Consider the following 23,031-nt stretch of genomic DNA (forward strand, 5'->3'; position numbering starts at 1 on the left):
ATGAAGCGTCGTCTCACGCGGTCTGCACGTCCAGCACGAACGCTGGTCCAACTGAGGCGCCAGGTGGAAATGGCATGGCAAGCCGTTCCACAGGACTACATCCAGCATCTCTACGATCGTCTCCATGGGAGAATAGCAGCCTGCATTGCTGCGAAAGGTGGATATACACTGTACTAGTGGCGACATTGTGCATGCTCTGTTGCCTGTGTCTATGTGCCTGTGGTTCTGTCAGTGTGATCATGTGATCTATCTGACCCCAGGAATGTGTCAATAAAGTTTCCCCTTCCTGGGACAATGAATTCACGGTGTTCTTATTTCAATTTCCAGGAGTGTACATCCAACTGGCTGAAGAAGTCAAGGACATGTGGCATCAGGATAAATTTGACATTATACCAATTATACTATCAACTACAGGAGTCATACCACACAATATCCACCAGTACATCAACGCAATACAGCTACATCCAAACTTATATATACAACTACAGAAATCAGTAATTATTGATACATGTTCAATTACCCGAAAGTTCCTAAATGCAATGTAACATATACCGTACAGTTAAAACGAAGTCACGCTTGATCAAGGTCCGAGTCACTTTCCATTTTTAACCAGACCTAAGGTCTGAGAAAGGAAAGAAGATAATAATAATAATAATAATTTAGAGGAGTCAGGCAAGAAGAACAGTAATGTAAATGGTATAAATGGTAGGTCCAAAGGAGAGGGAATGGTTGGGGAAGAATAACATGCATCTTTCCACGTCTACCAGTAAACGCCGGTAAATCACAGTGTCTTAATTGAAAAGAGTGTGTCATATTACACCGCTGTAGGTGGTTAACGTTGCTGTAATTGTACTGTTAGGCCATCGTATGCTGACATTTATCTTTATTTCTTGATTTTAAAGGTTTTCGCTTCTAAAGGGGCTTTCGAGCTGACTCAGGTACATTTTAAGTATTGTGTTATGCAAAACTTTCATGTCTTATTTGATTAATCCTTTTCGAACTTATTAAAATCTGAGACAGTCGCGCCCGCAAATACTTGCCGCCCTGGGCAATGACACGGGTCGTCCTCCTCTAGATCCGGTCCTAGTGTTGCATGAGATCTAGCGACGTAGGCCAACTTCTTGACGCGTCTCATGCATGGAGGGAACTCAGGAAATATGAATATAAGGCGTAACAAAAAATACTTTGCCACATACTACTCGGCAACGGCCTTGCCGCAGTGTTTACACTGGTTCCCGTGAGATCACCGAAGTTAAGCGCTGTCGGGCACGGTCGGCACTTGGATGGGTGACCATCCAGGCCGCCATGCGCTGTTGCCATTCTTTGAGGTGCACTCAGCCTCGTGATGCCAATTGAGGAGCTACTCGACCGAATAGTAGCGGCTTTGGTCAAGGATACCATCAAGAGCAGTGTGCTGACTCCACGCCTCTCCTAACTGCATCCTCCCCTGAGGATGACACGGCGGTCGGATGGTCCCGATAGGCCACTCGTGGCCTGACGACGGAGTGCTTTTCACATACCACTCAGTAGACGTAGATTATCCATCACACAGCTAAACGAAGTAACACACTAGTTTTTTTCACCATCTAATTCATTTACAAAATAACTCACTGGACAAACCCTTTTATACAAGTAGAATTATAATTTACATATTTTAGTATGAATACTACACATTTTTCTTTAATAATAGGTAGGTAACATATAGGCAAATAGAAACTCTACAAACATGGTAAAATATGGATAGAAAGAGAAATTTAAAATTAAAGAAAATCAGTATAAAAATATCGCCAAGAAAGGTTATAGTTTTTCAACCAATCCAGTGACGCAGGCGTAAGATGGCAGATCGCTTTCAGCGACTCTGGAAAGCAGAGTATTAGAGCATTCGAAGGCTATGTGGAAAAATGTGTGTCATTTGGTTTCACACTTTCCACATGAAGGATTTTCGGTCATTCTCTATTGAAACAGTAATTTACTGCATATTCCCTGTTAAGTGCAGTTAAGTGCAGTTGCACCATACCCTTCTACTTTGTTCGAAATCGGTGACTCTGATTGTCGGGTCTTTTATGAGGTTACGGTTCCCGACTTCTTGTCTCCATTGTGATCGCCAGTGCTCCTCTGTACTAAAGTTCCGAAGTTGTGTTGCTGTACCCACTTCGGTATTTCTTGATTTCAGTGTTAATTACATATATTCGTCGGTAAGTTGGACAGAATCAGCGTGAATATGCAATGCTGGCTAATTAGACCATCTCTGAAGCTGAGATTTTTAGAGCAGCAAGACGTCTAGTCTGGGGTGATGCTATGTTGCTCAGAACGGGTAGCGACTGAGTTGTCCAGATCGTTCCCGTAGCGAATTTCATTGTTTGGTACAGTTGCACGTCAACAAGACTTAGATGGTGGCTATTGATCCAAAAAGGTTCGCAGTACTCAATAGCAGAATAAACCAAAGAGATGCTGCTAGTTCTCAGAGTGTTGGTATCAGCTCGCCAAGACGTATTTGCTAATTTCTGGATTGTGTTTGCTCTTGTTTTTATTAGCTGAGACATTTTCGAGAAGCTGTTTGTAGGGCAAAGTCTTTGGTTTGTTGAACGTGGACCTGATGGTTATTTACATGGTGACAATTATTGAACTATATGGAAAGAAACGTAAATTACTTCCAAACTACGGTGTGCACACTCTTTATTCAAGATGTAAACGTCACTACACATATTCAGATTTAGGTTATGACATGTTAGATATGACTGCCATTATTGGCGATGATGTAGCGCCGACGCGAAATACTGCGTGACCCGCTGAAGTGTCGGAACATCGATGCTGTCGATGACTTCCTGAATGGCTGTTTTCAGCTCAACAATGGTTTTGGGTTTATTGCTGTACGCCTTGTCTTTAATACTGCCCCACAAAAAGGAGTCGCATGTGTTCAGATCCGGAGAATATGGCGGCCAATCGAGGCCCATGCCAGTGTCCTCTGGGTATCCCAGAGCCAGAGTGCGGTCCCCAAAGTGCTCCTCCTTGGCATCAAACACTCTCCTGCTTCGATAGGGTCGAGCTCGTGTCGAAAGCAGGATAATGGGAGTGAATTCATCTTCCAGAACCTTCATGCACCGTTCGGTAGTCACCGTGCCATCAAGGAATAGCGTACCGATTATTCCGTGACTGGACATTGCACATCACACAGTCACCCATTGAGGGTCAAGAAACTTCTCGATCGCGCCAGTTTTGCTTATTGACGAACCCATCAGAACGAAAGTAGGCTTCGTCGCTGAACCAAACGTTCCATACGCATACTGTTCCCCATCATGTCTTGTAGCCTACCGTGCAGTTTGAACGTCTTAACGCAAACTGTTCAGAAGTTATGACGAATTTATTTCATATAGTTCAATAATTGTCAGCCTGTAGATGGAAGCCTGAAAGTCCTGTTTCATTCGCATTTGGCCTAAGTCCTCATTTTTAAAAATATTTATTGTTTTGAGGTCTCGAGTGAGTGTATGCTTTGTTTGGGTTAAGTTCGCGCTTTGTGTGGCTATGGCTATATCATCTGTATATATATGATCTTTCGAGACGTTGTGGTTGGGACATCCGAAGTGTGGATGTTGAGCAAAGAGGGGCCAGATCGTAACCGTGAGGAAGGCCGTTCTGCAAGCTTCGCAGATTTTTTTTTTTTTAAAAAAACTTTATTGATACAACAACTTCAACATTATGAAACAATCGAAAGAAGGTATTATGATACAAATTATTTATGAAATCAACAAACATTGTGAGATACACATTGACCCACCACCTTATGTAATTAGTGGGTCCAATTATTATGCTTGAGAAAAAGAAGCAGCTTATTCTAGTTACTAACTGGCACTTGCTATGGACAGGGTTAATCTAACTACTTGACTACTCTTGATTATTCTAAGACTAGCTACTCTGCACCGTTACATGTGTGCCAGACAGAATACAGACCTACTAAAAACCGGCCTGCTCACTGAGCTAACCCCAGTGATCGTGCCCCTGGGACTGGGCTGGCCTACTACTTTTAGAATCGCTGCAGTCCCTATCTATGTTAGTGATGTTAGTATTCTTATTTTTACGTTATTCTAGTATAACTACTTCCTATCAAATTTAAGTGCATATGTCAAGTCCGGGAATGGTGCTCCTGCTCCCCTGATCCGACAGCGCGGCGGATTCCAGTTGTGAGGCAACTGGCCAGTTCCGCGCTCGGCGGAATTGCAGGTGCACCTGAGTCTTCATCGGGTTATATATCTTCTAACCGTATTGGTTACTAATGAATTCCCTCAAGATCTAATGGATATTGCATTTGCCAAATTGTTGAGGACATCGAAGGTCTCGGCACGTCGCAGTAATATGTATGTATCTCTAGTTGGTAGCTGATTCCTAAACTCGAGTGCCACATCGTCATATAACATGCAGTCATAGACGACATGTTCGGGTGTTCCATCCGGAGCACCACAGTCGCACGCTGGTGTCGCCCGTTTTCCAAATCGACATAAATATGTCGGATATGGCCCGTGACCTGTAAGAAAGTGCAGCAGACCTCTACTTGGCTCAAAGTGGCTCATTTGAAGCCTTTCTCTGATGTTCGGTAGTAGCTGGAATACCCTTCTTCCTGTTTCCTCAGTATCCCATTGCTGTTGCCATAACTCTTCGCCCCTTCTCTTTATTGCGTATCTATCCCCAACTTGTACCCCCATGATTTCCCTGGTCCTATCTATCTTTCCTTTGGAGACCCAGTACCACGCTCCCTGTTCTCTAATTTTTATGTCTAAGGGGCTCAGGAGCTTCGCAGTTTGCATTACCTTCCGTATAACATTGCTTGAAAGGTTCTGCTGCTAGGTTTTGCAATCATAAGCCGGAAAAAAGCTTTGGAGAGTGGGGTGGTGACCGCCTTGTTCCACTACTCACGTTTGCCGTAATTCTGCACAAATATGTAAATGAACAAGTGACAAAAACTGATTCCGACTACAGTGCCTATTAGCCGGCGATCGCAATAACGGCGTTGAACAGCAGTTCCACTCGAACACCGGTCACGAACGTAGTACACTCCTCGGAAACGAGCGTATAGTCTGACCACGTGAGCGAGGATGAACGTGTATCCGGAACGAGCGAAATTTCTGCGTAGTCGTGAGGCACCGTGTATTTCGCGTACGCAATAGAAACGAATGGAGAGCGCCAAACAAACTTCCGTACGCATCGGTAGGGCATCGCGTTAAGCTCTACCCATGTGGTCTGCTGCTTGCACAAACGGAATCCAGATAATGCTTCTGTGCTGTACGGTGGCTCAGCTCGCACTGGTGTCGCTTTTTGCTGACCCGCGCCCGCGGGCGCATCACGTTGCCAGAATTCTGCCTATCGCCACGAATGCGCGCCGACAGATACCAGTCGCAGCTGAGTCGGCCGTGAGCGGCTCTGGTGCACTCTCGCATATCTGCGGCACGGCTGCCACAATACCATCAATCTCATTAACACGTTAGTGACAGGTTTCCAAGTGGGTGAATCTTGTTGTGTGAACGGAAATAACCGGCTTGGGCGATCTCTGTCTAGCCGATATTGCGGCCATCTCACCGAGGTAACTACGGATTGTAGTAATTACTTGAGCCTGTTTGTCATTAAATTGTCGAAGTCCAATTGCTCACTGCGAATAAAACTGCCGCTCTTAAAATATTCCAAACTTCTACGGTCGCGAAAATACGAAGTCAATTTCGAGATTGAGAGAGCAATATTTTGGGTCTTGTAAAATTTCAACCTGTAGGCTTGTCAGTTTAAGAATCTTATTTTGGAGCTGAAGCAACTACATTGCACTGCACGCGCTGTTTACTCAGTTTCGTCGTATTTCATACTGTTGGAGTTCCAACGATTTAATTCAGGGTTTAATTGTTAGTTTTCGCTACAGTAAGTGACAGTGACTGGAATACTCTCTTTCAAATTATGAAGGTGACAGGGGCAAAACACAGGGAGCGAAAGGCTATTTACAATTTGTACAATAACCAGATGGCAGTTACAAGAGTCGAGAGGCATGAAAGGGAAAGTAGTTGTTGAGAAGGGAGGGAGATAGGGTTGTAGCCTATCCCCGATGTAATTCAATCTGTATATTGAGCAAGGAGTAAAGGAAACAAAAGAAAAGAAGTAGGAATGGATAAGGTATAAGAACTTTGAGGTTTGCCGACGACATTGTAATTCTGTCTGAGACAGCAAAGGACCTGGAAGAGCAGTTGAACGGAATACACAGTGTCTTGAAAGGAGGATATAAGATGAACATCAACAAAAAAACGAGGATAATGGAATGTAGTCGAATTAAATCGGGTGCTGCTGAGGAAATTAGATTAGGAAATGATACATTTAAAGTAGTAAATGAGTTTTGCTATTTGGGGAGCAGAATAACTGATAATAGTTGAAGTAGAGAGAAAATAAAATGTAGACGGGTTATCGCAAGAAAAGCGTTTCTGAAAAATAGAAATTTGTTAATATCGGGCATAGATTTAAGTGCCAGGAACTCTTTTCTGAAAGTATTTATTTTGAGTGTAGCCATGTATGGAAGTGAAACATGGACGATAAATGGTTTAGATAGGAAGAGAGTAGAAGCTTTAGAAATGTGGTGCTACAGAAGAATGCTGAAGATTAGGTGGGTAGATCACGTAACTATCGAGGAGGCACTGGATAGAATTGGAGAGAAGAGGAAAGTGTGGCACAACTTGACTAGAAGAAGGGATCGATTGGTAGGAGACATTCTGAGGCATCAAGCGATCACCAGTTTAGTACTAGAGGGAAGTGTGGAGGGTAAAAATCGTGGAGACCAAGTGATGAATATGGTACACTAAGGAGATTCAGAAGGATTTAGGTTGCAGTAGTTACTCAGAGATGAAGAGGTTTGCACGGGATAGAGTAGCATGGTGATCTGCATCAAATCAGTCTCTGGATTGAAGACCACAACAACAACAAGTGGTTCAAATGTTCAAATGTGTGTGAAATCTTATGGGACTTAACTGCTGAGGTCATAAGTCCCTAAGCTTACACACTACTTAACCTAAATTATTCTAAGGACAAACACATACACCCATACCCGAGGGAGGACTCGAACCTCCGCCGGGACCAGCCGCACAGTCCATGACTGCAGCGCCCTTGACCACTCGGCCAATCCCGCGCGGCCAACAAGTGGTAGTGCTTTAAGAGCTGCCTGTTTTGAGACGTAAATTATGGTCGTCGCAGATCGGAAAGAACGAATTCTCGATATCTGAACACAGAAATTTTTCCTTTATGTACTATGGACACATAAAATACACTGGCGCTTTATACATTTTTTCAACAAATATGTTAAGTCACTAGCTGTTCTACACTGACGTAAAAAATCCCAACACCAAGAAATAATCAATGTAACGTAATGAAATTTCGGGAACACATTTGTCTAGGTAGCAACGTTGTAAAATCGCAGCTTACTGTAAATGCAAGAAAAGCCATTGCAAACGTAAAATGTTGGTACATTTATAACCGGTGTAACTGCCGGATGTTGCTTGCAAGCATGCAAACGTGCATGCATTCTATGGTACAGGTGCCAGATGTCAGTTTGTGGGATGGAGTCCCAGTCCTGCTGCACTTGGTCGGTCAGTACAGGGCTGGTTAATGCTGCTGGCGGATGACGCTGGAGTTGTCGTCCAATGATGTCCCATACGTGCTCGATTGGAGACAGAAGCCTCGTGGGATTAGCCGAGCGGTCTAGGGCGCAGCAGTCATGGACTGTGCGGCTGGTCCCGACGGGGGTTCGAGTCCTCCCTCGGGTATGGGTGTGTGTGTTTGTCCTTAGGATAATTTAGGTTACGTACTGTAAGCTTAGGGACTGATGACCTTAACAGTTGTCCCATAAGATTTCACACACAGTTGAACATTTTTTGGAGACAGAACTGGTGATCGAGCAGGCCAAGGCAACATAGCGACACGCTGGGTTACAGCAGCGGTTCCTGACCGAGCGTTATTCTTTTGGGAAACAGGCCGTGGAAAGCTGTTCATAGATGGCAGCAGAACAGGTGGAATCACCAGACTGACATATAAATTTACAGTCAGGTTGCGTGGGATAACCACGAGAGTGTTCCTGCTCTCATACGAAATCTCACTCCAGACCATAACTCAAGGAGTGGGTCCAGTGTATCAAGCAGGCAGACAGTTTGAGTGCAGGCGTTCAACTGGTCTACTTCGAACCAAAACACGGCCATCACCGGCATCGACGGACAACCGGCTTCCAACAGAACACGTAACAGACCTCCATTCCCTTGCTGGCTACCACTGAAGTCGCCAGCGGTGTGGTTATGCACGCTACAGGGCGTGGCTCCGAGCTGTCCTTGAAGTAACCAATTTGTAACAGTTCGTTGTGTCGCTGTGGTGCCAACTGCTGCTCAGACGGCTGCTGCAGATGCAGTACGATACGTCACAGCCATACGCCGAACACGATTGTCTTCCCTCTCGGCAGTGCCATGCTAGCTATCCGGAGCGCGGTCTTCTTGCTACCGTACACTCCTGTGACCGCAGCGTACAGTGGCTACATTCCTGCCAAGTCTTTCTACAATATGGCAGAAGGAACATCCAGCTTCTTGTAGCCCTATTACACTGCCTCATTGAAACTCAATGAGCTGTTGATAACGGCGTCTTCGTCGTCTTAAAGGCATTCTTGACTAACATCAGCACACCACGTCCAATCTCAAAGGTAACTAACGCTCAGTAACCTTACAGCACATATTTAAAGTAGACCTGATGTGCATCCATTCTCATTATCGCGATACTAGCGCCACTCTTATGTGACTGGTGCGAAATTGGAATAGACGTCATCTTTTAGATGTAGCAACACACCTCCACACTTCGGTGCATCTCCCACAACTCCTTGGTGTTCAGATTTTTTTACGTCATTTTATTAACTTCCATACCGGAGGCATCGTACCACACGAAAACGAGGGGCGCAAAGCAGCACAAATCGGCTCGGAGAGACTCAAAATAGAGCACAAAGTTCGTAGGTGTGCAGCAGAGTTCGAGAGTGTGAGTGTGTCTACATCTACATCTACATGGATACTCTGCAAATCACATTTAAGTGCCTGGCAGAAGGTTCATCGAACCTGTAGTGTTGGCAGAAGAGACAACACCGTGTTGCTAGAGGAGGCCGAAATGCACGCTTTTAAGCTCACACAGATTGACGTGAGGTCTGGAACAGTTAAAGGATTTGAGTCTAGCAAATAAAGTACGTAGCTGTTGGAATACTTAACTTTAATCCACAATTGGTGTACATCTCTCGTTACTGTACAAGCTTCACAATATTAATTATCAAATGCTATGGCGCCTTGCTAGGTCGTAGCAAATGACGTAGCTGAAGGCTATGCTAACTATCGTCATGGCAAATGAGAGCGTAATTGTCAGTGATCCATCTCTGGCAAACTCTGCTGTACAACTGGGGCGAGTGCTAGTCAGTCTCTCTAGACCTGCCGTGTGGTGGCGCTCGGTATGCAATCACTGACAGTGGCGACACGCGGGTCCGACGTATACTAACGGACGGCGGCCGATTTAAAGGCTACCACCTAGCAAGTGTGGTGTCTGGCGGTGACACCACAGAACCACCTTCACAATTCTCTATTATTCCAATCTCGTATAGCCCGCAGAAAGAATGAACACCTACACCTTGCCGTACGAGCTCTGATTTCCCTTATTTTATCGTGGTGATCGCTATATAGGTCGGTGGCAACAAAATATTTTCTCATTCGGAGGAGAAAGTTGGTGATTGGAATTTCGTGAGAAGATTCCGTCGCGACGAAAAACGCCTTTCTTTTAATGATGTCCAGCCCAAATCCTGTATCATTTCTGTGACACTCTCTACCATATTTCGCGATAATACAAAACGGGCTGCCTTTCTCTGAACTTTTTCGATGTACTCCGTCAGTCCTATCTGGTTAAGGATCCCATACCGCACAGCAGTATTCTAAAAGAGGACGGACAAGCGTAGTGTACGCAGTCTCCTTAGTAGGTCTGTTACATTTTCTAAGTGTCCTACCGATAAAACGCAGCCGGCTGGAGTGGCCGAGCGGTTCTAGGCGCTACAATCTGGTACCGCACGACCGCTACGGTCGCAGGTTCGAATCCTGCCTCGGGCATGGATGTTTGTGATGTCCTTAGGTTAGTTAGGTTTAACTAGTTCTAAGTTCTAGGGGACTAATGACCACGGCAGTTGAGTCCCATAGTGCTCAGAGCCATTTAAGTTGTTCGTAACTGTAATACCTAGGTATTTAGTTGAATTTACGGCTTTTAGATTAGACTGATTTATCGTGTAACCGAAGTTTAACGAGTTCCTTTTAGCACTCATGTGAATGACCTCACACTTTTCGTTATTTAGGGTCAAGTGCCTCTTTTCGCACTATTCAGGTACCTTTTCTAAATCGTTTTGCAGTTTGTTTTGATCTTCTGTTGACTTTATTAGTCGATAAACGACAGCGTCATCTGCAAACAACCGAAGACGGCTGCTCAGATTGTCTCCCAAATCGTTTATATAGATAAGGAAGAGAAAAGGTCCTATAACACCTCCTTGGGTAACGCCTGAAATCACTTCTGTTTTACTCGATGACTTTTCGTCAATTACTACGAACTGTGACCTCCCTGACACGAAATAAAAAATCCAGTCACATAACTTTCCATAAGCACGTAATTTCACTACGAGCCGCATGTGTGGTACAGTGTCATAAGTGTGTGTGTCTGTATGTGTGCGCGCTCGCGCGTCAAAAAAATGGAACGCCACGCCATCCAAACAGAGCAGCGCTTGAACGAACCATTTCGTTTTATGTACCTACACTGTGGAGCTCGTTCGTATTAGTGCAGGACGGCGCAATTTGACCTCCGCACGGACCGTCCCGCGCTACGCTGAACCTCTATCCTCGGTTTTGCTCTGCTGCTCTGTGACGCAGGGCGGCGCGGCCGGTGTGGACACGGCTTGTGGATTTCAACGAAGTCCCGCAGGAGTATGCTGATGCGAAGCCGGTCCGGCTAGCCGTGCGGTCTAACGCACTGCTTCCCGGGCGGGAAGGCTTGCCGGTCCCCGGCACGAATCCGCCCGGCGGATTAGTGTCGAGATTCGGTGTGCCGGCCAGTCTGTGGATGGTTTTTAAGGCGACATTTCATCTACCTCGGCCAATGCGGGCTGGTTCCCCTTATTCCGCCTCAGTTACAGTATGTCGGCGATTGCTGCGCAAACACTGTCTCCACGTACACGTACACCATACTTACTCTACCATGCAAACATTGGGATTAGACTCGTCTGGAATGAGACGTTCCCGGAGGGGAAGGGGGAGGGGGGGGGGGGAGGGTCCACTGGGAGCCGAACCGCCAATAACCCTGGGTTCGGTGTGGGGCGGCGGTGGGGTGAGTGGACTGCTATAGTCTGTTGTGGGGTTGTGTGTACCACTGAGGGCTTCGGCGTGGACGAAGCCTCTCCGTCGTTACTAGGTCCCCAATTCAATACATACATACGTGCTGATGCCAAAGCAAAGAAAATAGCTGTATTATAAAGTAAGTGAGTAGACATGTTTATGATTCTACATCTACATCTACATCTACGTGATTACTCTGCTATTCACAATAAAGTGCCTGGCAGAGGGTTCAATGACCCACCTTCATGCTGTCTCTCTAACGTTCCACTCTCGAACGGCACGCAGGAAAAACGAGCACTTAATTTTTTCTGTGCGAGCCCTGATTTCTCTTATTTTATCGTGATGATCATTTTTCCGTATGTAGGCGGGTGCCAACAAAATGGTTCAAATGGCTCTGAGCGCTATGGAACTTAACTTCTGAGGTCATCAGTCCCCTAGAACTTAGAACTACTTAAAACTAACTAACCTAAGGACATCACACACATCCATGCCCGAGGCAGGATTCGAACCTGAGACCGTAGCAGTCGCGCGGTTCCAGACTGCAGCGCCTAGAACCGCTCGGCCACTCCGCCCGGCGGGTGCCAACAGAATGTTTTCGCAATCGGAGGAGAAAACTGATGATTGAAATTTCATGAGAAGATCCCGTCGCAACGAAAAACGCCTTTGTTTTGATGATTGCCACTTCAATTCACGTATCATGTCTGTGACACTATCTCCCCTATTTCACGATAATACAAAACGATCTGCCCTTCTTTTTACTTTTCCGATGTCATCCGTCAGTCTCACCTAACGCGGATCCCACACTGCACAGCAATACTCCAGAATAGGGAGGACAAGCGTAATGTAAGCAGTCTCTTTAGTAGACCTGTTGCACCTTCTAAGTGTTCTGCCAATAAATCGCAGTCTTTGGTTTGCTCTACCCACAATATTATCTATGTGATCGTTCCAATTTAAGTTATTTGTAATTGTAATCCCTACGTATTTAATTGAATTTACAGCCCTCAGATTTGTGTGACTCATCGCGTAATCGAAATTTAGCTGATTTCTTCTAGTACTCATGTGAATAACTTAACACTTTTCTTTTTTCAGGGTCAACTGCCACTTTTCGCATCATACAGGTGATTAAGTTTAGTTTTAATTTATTTATGTGTGTTATGCTTTTTCTTTTATTTACGTGATAAAGATTTGTTGTAGGGTAGGCTTATATTTGTTTTTTCTAACGGCGAAATAGGTTAACAAATGTCACCCGCCTGTGCAACTCATTGTTGGAGGTGCTATTTCACATTCTATAGCGTACCTGTGCTTGTTGCCTGAGACCCATAGTTCTAGCCCTGCTCGGAACTCATTGACGTAATTCTGAACGTTTCGTGCGTTATCTGACTTCTGCCAGTGTATGCGATCTACCACGCAGTGAACAGTCGTTCAGAGCATACAGGTGTGAGTTTGTTTCTGTCTTGGAGGTGTGCTACGAATATGTACTGCATGTGAAGATAAACGTGTATGTAAGTACGCGCTTCCATGAAAATTGTCGTTCCGGCTCGTCATTTACAGCAAAGCAAGCAATCGATACGAAGCGCAGACCGGGAACGCAGGATAAGGTGGGCGGTGCGCTGTGACCAATTTTCGCACAGAGCGCAGGGCGAGTTCATCCGTTAAGTCAGGAAGGGGAGGCCAATAACGTTTGCCGCCTTTCGGCCGGTCAGTCATGACAGAATCGGAGCGCACGTCTGGCAGTCTTTCTAAAACGATTTTACATAAACTATTCTGTAAAAAAAAAAACCCTCCATTTTTGCGTTACTTATAGCTTTATATGTCAGCTTCATAATGATGTGGTCATCATTTCGTTAATGGTCATAGTTATTGTGATATTTTCATGGAAACAAGACGCTGCGCGAAATTCGAAAAAGTTTGCAGTGAAAAATATGAGTCACTCTGATTTTGAGTTTCGTGCATATTACATTACATATTGTTTCGTATGAAATTTAGTTAACATATTGAATTTTTCTTTAGACTTGGGTGGAGGTCTTTAGCTGTCATCAGTCTCGAGAAAACTGAAATGATGTAGCATGCTCATTTGCGATCGCGATCGCAAGCGACAAAGCCAGAGTGCAATATCCATAACATTGCTCATATTTCATAAACGGTTTCTACAGCTGCATCTACATCTATACTCCGCAAGCCACCTGACGGTGTGTGGCGGAGGGTACCTTGAGTACCTCTATCGTTTCTCCCTTCTATTCCGGTCTCGTCTTGTTCGTGGAAAGAAAGATTGTCGGTATGCCTCTGTGTGGACTCTAATCTCTCTGATTTTATCCTCATGGTCTCTTCGCGAGATATACGTAGGACGGAGCAATATACTGCTTGACTCCTCGGTGAAGGTATGTTCTCGAAACTTCAACAAAAGCCCGTACCGAGCTACATCTACATCTACATCTACATCTATACTCCGCGAGCCACCTTACGGTGTGTGGCGGAGGGTACTTATTGTACCACTATCTGATCCCCTCTTCCCTGTTCCATTCACGAATTGTGCGTGGGAAGAACGACTGCTTGTAAGTCTCCGTATTTGCTCTAATTTCTCGGATCTTTTCGTTGTGATCATTACGCGAGATATATGTGGGCGGTAGTAATATGTTGCCCATCTCTTCCCGGAATGTGCTCTCTCGTAATTTCGATAATAAACCTCTCCGTATTGCGTAACGCCGTTCTTGAAGTGTCCGCCACTGGAGCTTGTTCAGCATCTCCGTAACGCTCTCGCGCTGACTAAATGTCCCCATGACGAATCGCGCTGCTTTTCGCTGGATCATGTCTATCTCTTCTATTAATCCAACCTGGTAAGGGTCCCATACTGATGAGCAATACTCAAGAATCGGACGAACAAGCGTTTTGTAAGCTACTTCTTTCGTCGATGAGTCACATTTTCTTAGAATTCTTCCTATGAATCTCAACCTGGCGCCTGCTTTTCCCACTATTTGTTTTATGTGATCATTCCACTTCAGATCGCTCCGGATAGTAACTCCTAAGTATTTTACGGTCGTTACCGCTTCCAATGATTTACCACCTATGGCATAATCGTACTGGAATGGATTTCTGCCCCTATGTATGCGCATTATATTACATTTATCTACGTTTAGGGAAAGCTGCCAGCTGTCGCACCATGCATTAATCCTCTGCAGGTCCTCCTGGAGTACGTACGAGTCTTCTGATGTTGCTACTTTCTTGTAGACAACCGTGTCATCTGCAAATAGCCTCACGGAGCTACCGATGTTGTCAACTAAGTCATTTATGTATATTGTAAACAATAAAGGTCCTATCACGCTTCCCTGCGGTACTCCCGAAATTACCTCTACATCTGCAGATTTTGAACCGTTAAGAATGACATGTTGTGTTCTTTCTTCTAGGAAATCCTGAATCCAATCACAAACCTGGTCCGATATTCCGTAAGCTCGTATTTTTTTCACTAAACGTAAGTGCGGAACCGTATCAAATGCCTTCCTGAAGTCCAGGAATACGGCATCAATCTGCTCGCCAGTGTCTACGGCACTGTGAATTTCTTGGGCAAATAGGGCGAGCTGAGTTTCACATGATCTCTGTTTGCGGAATCCATGTTGGTTATGATGAAGGAGATTTGTATTATCTAAGAACGTCATAATACGAGAACACAAAACATGTTCCATTATTCTACAACAGATTGACGTAAGCGAAATAGGCCTATAATTATTCGCATCTGATTTATGACCCTTCTTGAAAATGGGAACGACCTGCGCTTTCTTCCAGTCGCTAGGTACTTTACATTCTTCCAGCGATCTACGATAAATTGCTGATAGAAAGGGGGCAAGTTCTTTAGCATAATCACTGTAGAATCTTAGGGGTATCTCGTCTGGTCCGGATGCTTTTCCGCTACTAAGTGATAGCAGTTGTTTTTCAATTCCGATATCGTTTATTTCAATATTTTCCATTTTGGCGTCCGTGCGGCGGCTGAAGTCAGGGACCGTGTTACGATTTTCCGCAGTGAAACAGCTTCGGAACACTGAATTCAGTATTTCTGCCTTTCTTCGGTCGTCATCTGTTTCGGTGCCATCGTGGTCAACGAGTGACTGAATAGGGGATTTAGATCCGCTTACCGATTTTACATATGACCAAAACTTTTTAGGGTTCTTGTTTAGATTGTTTGCCAATGTTTTATGTTCGAATTCGTTGAATGCTTCTCTCATTGCTCTCTTTACGCTCTTTTTCGCTTCGTTCAGCTTTTCCTTATCAGCTATGATTCGACTACTCTTAAACCTATGATGAAGCTTTCTTTGTTTCCGTAGTACCTTTCGTACATGATTGTTATACCACGGTGGATCTTTCCCCTCGCTTTGGACCTTAGTCGGTACGAACTTATCTAAGGCGTACTGGACGATGTTTCTGAATTTTTTCCATTTTTGTTCCACATCCTCCTCCTCAGAGCTACTGAGCGTATCTCTCGCAGAGTCTTCCACTGGAATTTATCTGTCATTTCCGTAACGCTTTCGCGATTACTAAATGATCCTGTAAGGAAGCGCGCTACTCTCCGTTCGATTTTCTCTCTTTCTTCTATCAACCCTATCTGGTACGGATCCCACACCGGTGAGCAGTATTCAAGCAGTGGGCGAACAAGCGTACTGTAACCTACTTCCTTTGTTTTCGGATTACATTTCCTTAGGATTCTTCCAATGAATCTCAGTCTGGCATCTGCTTTACCGACGATCAACATTATATGATCATTCCATTTTAAATCACTCCTAATGCGTACTCCCAGATAATTTATGGTATTAACTGCTTGCTGTTGCTGACCTGCTATTTTGTAGCTAAATGATAAAGGATCTATCTTTCTGTGTATTCGCAGCACATTACACTTGTCTACATTGAGATTCAATTGCCATTCCCTGCACCATGCGTCAATTCGCTGCAGATCCTCCTGCATTTCAGTACAATTTTCCATTGTTACAACCTCTCGATACACCACAGCATCATCCGCAAAAAGCCTCAGTGAACTTCCGATGTCATCCACCAGGTCATTTATGTATATTGTGAATAGCAACGGTTTTATGACACTCCCCTGCGGCACACCTGAAATCACTCTTACTTCGGAAGACTTCTCTCCATTGAGAATGACATGCTGCGTCCTGTTATCTAGGAACTCCTCAATCCAATCACACAATTGGTCTGATAGTCCATATGCTCTTACTTTGTTCATTAAACGACTGTGGGGAACTGTATCGAACGCCTTGCGGAAGTCAAGAAACACGGCATCTACCTGGGAACCCGTGTCTATGGCCCTCTGAGTCTCGTGGACGAATAGCACGAACTGCGTGTCACAGGATTTTTTTCGAAACCTGTGCTGATACATAGTAGATTTCTAGTCTCCAGAAAAGTCATTATACCTGAACATAATACGTGTTCCAGAATTCTACAACTGATCGACGTTAGAGATATAGGTCTATAGTTCTGCACATCTGTTCGACGTTGAGATACTGAAATGAGATTTCGGAAAATGATAGCACACAAAGAGAAGAGTATTTTGCAATATGGTTAGTATGCAATACTTCATTATCTACTGTGTTATTCTACTAACTACAAACTTTTTTGATAAATAATGTAATTTTTAAGGACCATCTACAGCTGGTGAAGCGAGAAATGCTATGGCTTTAGGAACAACATAAGTGAAGACATTACACGTTTATTTTTGTACTGACGACGTGCTTTTTCATGAGTTACTGACTTTCCTTTTGCTCAGTTCCTCACTTAAAGAACTTAATAAACCGCTATTTCAAAACTGTCTCGCAACTGCATCTGCACAACATGTTATTGACGTGTAAACACCACTATGTTTTGGCAAAAGAAGCAAATTTTAACATGACAACAAGAGAAAAGTGTAGATTTTACTCAAAATTCGTCGCTTATGACGCTCCTCTGAAATTTACGAATGGTAACAAACCAGGCAAAAATAAATTGTTGCTTTTGTTGCATTTTAAGTTTCCATTCTTTTTAGATGCTAACCAAGCAGACGTGACAGATATTTTTGAATGCTCACCATCTAAGTGTTGGCACTTAATATTTACAAAAAATGTGAGCGTAGGCTTCAGTTCAGAAAGCCACTTCCCCTCTAGCGATCGACATTTCCCCTACGGCGTCTGACCATAGCTCCCACCACTATCGCTCTCCCCATTCGTGCGCTGCCGATTAGGCGTCTACCGGCTACATTATTCTACGTGGACTGTACTGGGAGACCTCTACCCGGATCCCTACTTCCCACTTGTTACACTCCTCGCGGCGGCCACGATATTCCTCCCTTCTACCGCGCACCCCAGTTTGGTCAGAGAACGAGAGAAACTGAACAGATTTTAGTTATACACTCTGCGAATGACATAACATAATTCTGATTGACATAGTTTATCTTGGAGCTAACTGAAAATGTAAGTGTTTCAGTTCTGTTTCACTGATTGGAACCCTATACCTGACTGGTTTTTTAGACATATTCATGTCAAAAGGATGTATGAGTGAATGTGATATGTGAAAATAAAATGTCATGTATTAAAGACACAGTGAAAAAGGTCGACTTTGTCTGATAATGCAACAAGACACGAGGGGGTGAGGAAAGGCGGCGATTGAAATTTTCGCATGGAACAGCAAAATCCCTGGAGTCGACCCTGTGCAACACCACTTCCACAAGACGAAAACTGATTGTCGGGATCTGATTTTCGATGATGACTTTCCGTGTTAAGTGTTGCATCTATTGTGGCATCCCATTCACGTGTAGGTTTGCCAGTTTTTACGCTAATGGCTTCTGAAAATGGGTTGCCCTGATTACCTGTTACATCAGCTTGATGGCTGTTTCTCTTCACTTAAATGTAGGAGGTGGGTAACCAAACACAAACATGCAGTCCCATAACGACAAGACAGGATAATCAGAAAAAGATTAAAGAAAACACAAGATGGTACACAGTGACATACAAACACAGACTCACCCATAACACCACCAACATTTTAAGTGACAGAGAATAAACATAGCATACACAACAGACAATTCTACACAAAAACACATCCCAAAACTAACAAAAAACAGAGACATATACCAGAAATCAGGTATATATCAACTACAGCGTAACACTTGTGAAGGCATGTACATAGTACAAACAGGTAGAACATTTGACTTCAGACACAAAGAACACATGAGAACCTGGAAATATGGGACAAACCAGTCCACATTTGCGGAACACCTAAGAGAAATGACCATAAACCAACCACTAGAGAAGATGACATGAAAATAATTACAATCAGCAGTAAAAAACACCTCCTAACCATGCAAGAAAATTACCACATACAGAAAACCAAAGCTGAAGGGAAAATCCTGTTGAATGACCAAGTACACATCACAAGCAATTCATTATTTACACTAATAGGTAAAATAATAGAATAACGCTCCCAGAAAGGACTAATATGATAATACTGTCCAATATAATAATAATAGCACCCAACATCTTTACACTCACTCATCCATGAACCCCACCACGGAATATTGAAACGAAAAGTCCAATCAGCTGTCACCTAAGTTAAAAAAAAAAAAAAAAAAAAGTCGTCGGCTCTATCCCCCCCCCCCCCCTCTCTCTTTCTCTCTGTCTCTCTCGCCCATACACCCACGCAGTATAAACAGCATGAATAGAAGATAGTCTCGAACATATACTTCGTTAGGTTGGCCACAAATACGTAAACATACCAAAGAGAAGGAATCACGTAGTGGAGTCACCGGCTGGGGTGGCCGAGCGGTTCTAGGCGCTACAGTCTGGAACTGCGCGACCGCTACGGTCGCAGGTTCGAATCCTGCCTCGGGCATGGATGTGTGTGATGTCCTTAGGTTAGTTAGGTTTAAGTAGTTCTAAGTTCTAGGGGACTGATGACCTCAGAAGTTAAAAGTCCCATAGTGCTCAGAGCCATTTTGAACCTAATGGAGTCGCAATATTTACGTTTTGAAAAGCAGTGTCCGGCGAAATTGTTGTATCGAGTGACAAAAGAACAACATTACTCCACAAAAAAGAGTGAGAAACGTGGTGAACAGTGTGAGGAAGGTCAGAACACAAAGTTGTGATTATATGGCAGTAATAAAAGTGATAGTGCGACCTCCAGACCAGATGTGAGGAAACGCAGACCAGCAAATCGTAAGCAGTTACTTTTATAAAAAAAAATCACGACGTGAACTGCTTTATAATCTAAAATTAACAAAACTGTATCGTTGTAGATCCCACTGATGATGCCTTAGAACAGGAGAAGGCGAAACGCGTATGGGATAAAAAAACTAGCAGCAGGAAAAGGCAGTTTTATTTACAAAACAAGTATGGGTTCTTGTTCGTCTAATATTTCTGCTCTTCCTTCACTGCACAAACAAAAAATTATTTTATTCAGATTAGTCGACAGTTTTAAGAGAAAGTACAAACATGCTAATCTAAGCGCATTTCAAAAACGGTAGTCTGTTTACATGAGAGGAAGAGATCTTGCAGCTAGAGCTGCATTTCCAGAAGCGATACTGGAGTCTTTAAACGCCGAAGCAGTAGCTGTACTAGGAAATCAATTTACGAAATGCGGGTTTTGGAACCAATGCTAACTGCTGTTATCAATGTTGTCTGGAAACCCCTATGTGATGCGGAATTGACCACTAGATGTCACGAGAGACGGACCTACCATAACAAAATAAGGTGGGGAGTATCGTGTTGTCAGTAGAGAAGCAGTAACTGCACAATGGATTGGCCCCCCCAAATTCTATAAGTCCCTCCAGATCCTTGAGCGTCATGCACTCCGCCTCGCCTTCCGTATACGCCTCCCGCCCCCACGCGGATCCTCTATGACCTCATTCCTTTCCCCCATCTGCTCCTATTCCTCAAACATACCCGCATACTCTACACCTCCCACCGCCTTGATCCCCCTCACTCCCTGGTTGCTCCTCTCATCTCCCATCCCCGCCCCCTGCCACGCCTTCACTGTTGTGTCCCCCCTACCCTCCATCTCTACACCCTTCATCTCCTTTCCCCAGGTGGCTTCCATTAACTCCCCCTCCCGTATGATGCCCTCTTTCCCTCCCTCTATCCCTCCTATCAACTCTGATCCTCACCCCCCTCCTTTCCTCCATCCTTTCCCTGGGCTCCCTCTTCCCCCCCTTCCATCCTGTTTTCTCCCTGCCAAATCTCTCCCTACCTCCCTTCTCCCCCCCCCCCCCCCGAGTCCTTTTGTATTCCCCTGCTCTGCCTTCCCCATTCCCTGCCGCATCTGCCCAGCACCCCCCACCCCTCTTATGGGTCCTCATCCTCTATCGGCTCCTTTCCCCCCTCCCCCCTTCGCTTTTCCTCTCCTTACCCCTTTTTTACTTTTCCATCATCTGTCCAGTTTCCCCCCACCTGCTCTCAGCTGTGGTATCACATTTGCCAACTTTTTAGTGCAGTGTTCCAGTGAATGTTCAGTGTTGTTCGTCTTTCTAGTGTTGTGAACAGAAACCATGCTGTCGCTGGGTGTGACTTTTATGTCTTTTGCAAACAGAAACCAGACTGTGGCCGTGTGTTTTTTAATTGTCTCTCTATTATTTTACCTGTCTGCTTTGTATGTATTTTATTAGCATCATCACCCCTTTGTTCTATGTTTTAAGTTCCACAATTTTTTATCCCTGTTGCTATTTATGTCTCCAATTTTATCGCCTGTTTTTATTACTTATTCTCTTCATCTTATTCAAACAAAGTCTGTAGGCTGAAGAGGGGCATACTAAGCTGCTGCCAGCCCGCCCCCTTTGGGGGGAATCGAAATTCAATAAAGGAAAAAAAATGGTTCGGTCAGGACAGCTCAGTGACTCGAACATGGACCAGTCATTGGGTGTCATCTGAGTGACAGTTCCTTTGTGGTCATTGCAACACTTCTAAAGCTGCCCAACTCGACTGCCGGTGATGTGGCTGTGAAGTGGAAATGCTAAGAAACAACTACAGTTGAACCAAGATCAGTCTGACATTATGTACTGATGGACAGGAACCGTCGACATTGCAGAGGGAGATTGGAAAAAATCGCCAGATATCAGCGGAAGGAAGCACGCGTTTCTTACAAACTGTTACCACCAGTCCAGCTAGCACAACGACTGTGTAGAGGGAGTTAACAAGAATGGGTACAATGGCTGCACAGCTCCTTATAAGCCACACATTTCTGCTGTCATTGCTAAGTGACACTTGAGGTGGTGTAAAGGGCGACGCTACTAGACCGTGGATGACTGGAAAGAAGTGATCTGGAGTGTCAAAAATGTTCAAATGTGTGTGAAATCTTATGGGACTTAACTGCTAAGGTCATCAGTCCCTAAGCTTACACAAAAATGGTTGAAATGGCTCTGAGCACTATGGGACTGGACTCGCATTCGGAAGGACGACGGTTCAATCCCGCGTCTGGCCATCCTGATATAGGTTTTCCGTGATTTCCCTAAATCGCTCCAGGCAAATACCGGGATGGTTCCTTTGAAAGGGCACAGCCGACTTCCTTCCCCATCCTTCCCTAATCCAATGAGACCGATGACCTCGCTGTCTGGTCTCCTTCCCCAAACAACCCAACCCACTATGGGACTTAACTTCTGAAGCACCAGAGAGATTCCGGACTGATGCGCCTAGAAGCGCTCGGCCACGGCGGCCGGCACCTGGCGAGGAATGACTGCTAGTCGCAGAATGGGAAAGGCGCGCGATGTATCTCAGTTTGACCGAGGGCAGATTCTGATGGCCCGGAGTCTCGGCACGAACATTTCGGAAATTGCACGATTTGTCAGGTGTTTGATGAATGCTGCTTTTTTGGTTTGTGTGGCGCTCAACTGCGCGGTTATCAGCGGATGAGTGCTGCGGTGAGTGTCTTCAACAGGTAGCGAAACCTAGGTGAAACTACATCCAGTCGTCGTGTGGTTGGGCGGCCACCCCTCCTTACATATTTCGGACGTCGGAGGCTGGGCAGACAGATAAAACAGGACATGCGTCGAACTGTGGCAGAACTAACATCAGACTTTAATGTTGGGCATAATGGAGCCGCCGCCAGCTTGTCTCCGTCCCACAGTACAAGAATGACTGAATACACAGGGCACTGAACACTAGTAACGATGGGCCTCCGCAGCCGACGACCCATGTACGAGGGGTGTGTGAATAGTCCGTACAAATAAAGAAACTACTTACGTATTAGGGGGAAACCTTTTTTATTTTTCGACATAGTCTCCTTTGAGACATACACTTCGTCCATCGCTTTTCGAATTTGTAGATCCCTTCCGAATAAAAGGAATTGTCCAGGTCTCCAAGTAGCTACTAGTTGCTGCAATCTCCTCCTCGTTTGAATAAAATCTTTGCCCTGCCAGCCATTTCTTCAAATTGGGGAACAAATACTAGCCCGAGGGAGCCAAGTCTGAAGAATAGGGGTAGGGGGGGGGGGGGGGGGTGGGATGTGAAACGAGTTGAAATCCTATTTCCATTATAATTTTGCGACCACAACTGCTGAGGTGTGTGCTGGTGCATTGTCGTGATCTGAAAGGACTTTTATGCGGTCCAATCGCCGGCGTTTTTCTTGCAGCTCGGTTTTCAAACGGTCCAGTAACGATGAATAATATGCACCTGTTATAGCTTTACCC

At 44.7% G+C, this 23,031-nt stretch overlaps 1 pseudogene; it reads left to right on the forward strand.

The window, feature by feature from the left end:
- The first annotated feature begins 1,201 nt into the window (after positions 1–1,201).
- Positions 1,202–1,319, forward strand: LOC124608188 (annotated as a pseudogene).
- Positions 1,320–23,031: the final 21,712 nt, after the last annotated feature.

The sequence above is a fragment of the Schistocerca americana genome, chromosome 3 (genome assembly GCF_021461395.2).
Source record: "Schistocerca americana isolate TAMUIC-IGC-003095 chromosome 3, iqSchAmer2.1, whole genome shotgun sequence".
NCBI classification, from domain to species: Eukaryota; Metazoa; Arthropoda; class Insecta; order Orthoptera; family Acrididae; genus Schistocerca; species Schistocerca americana.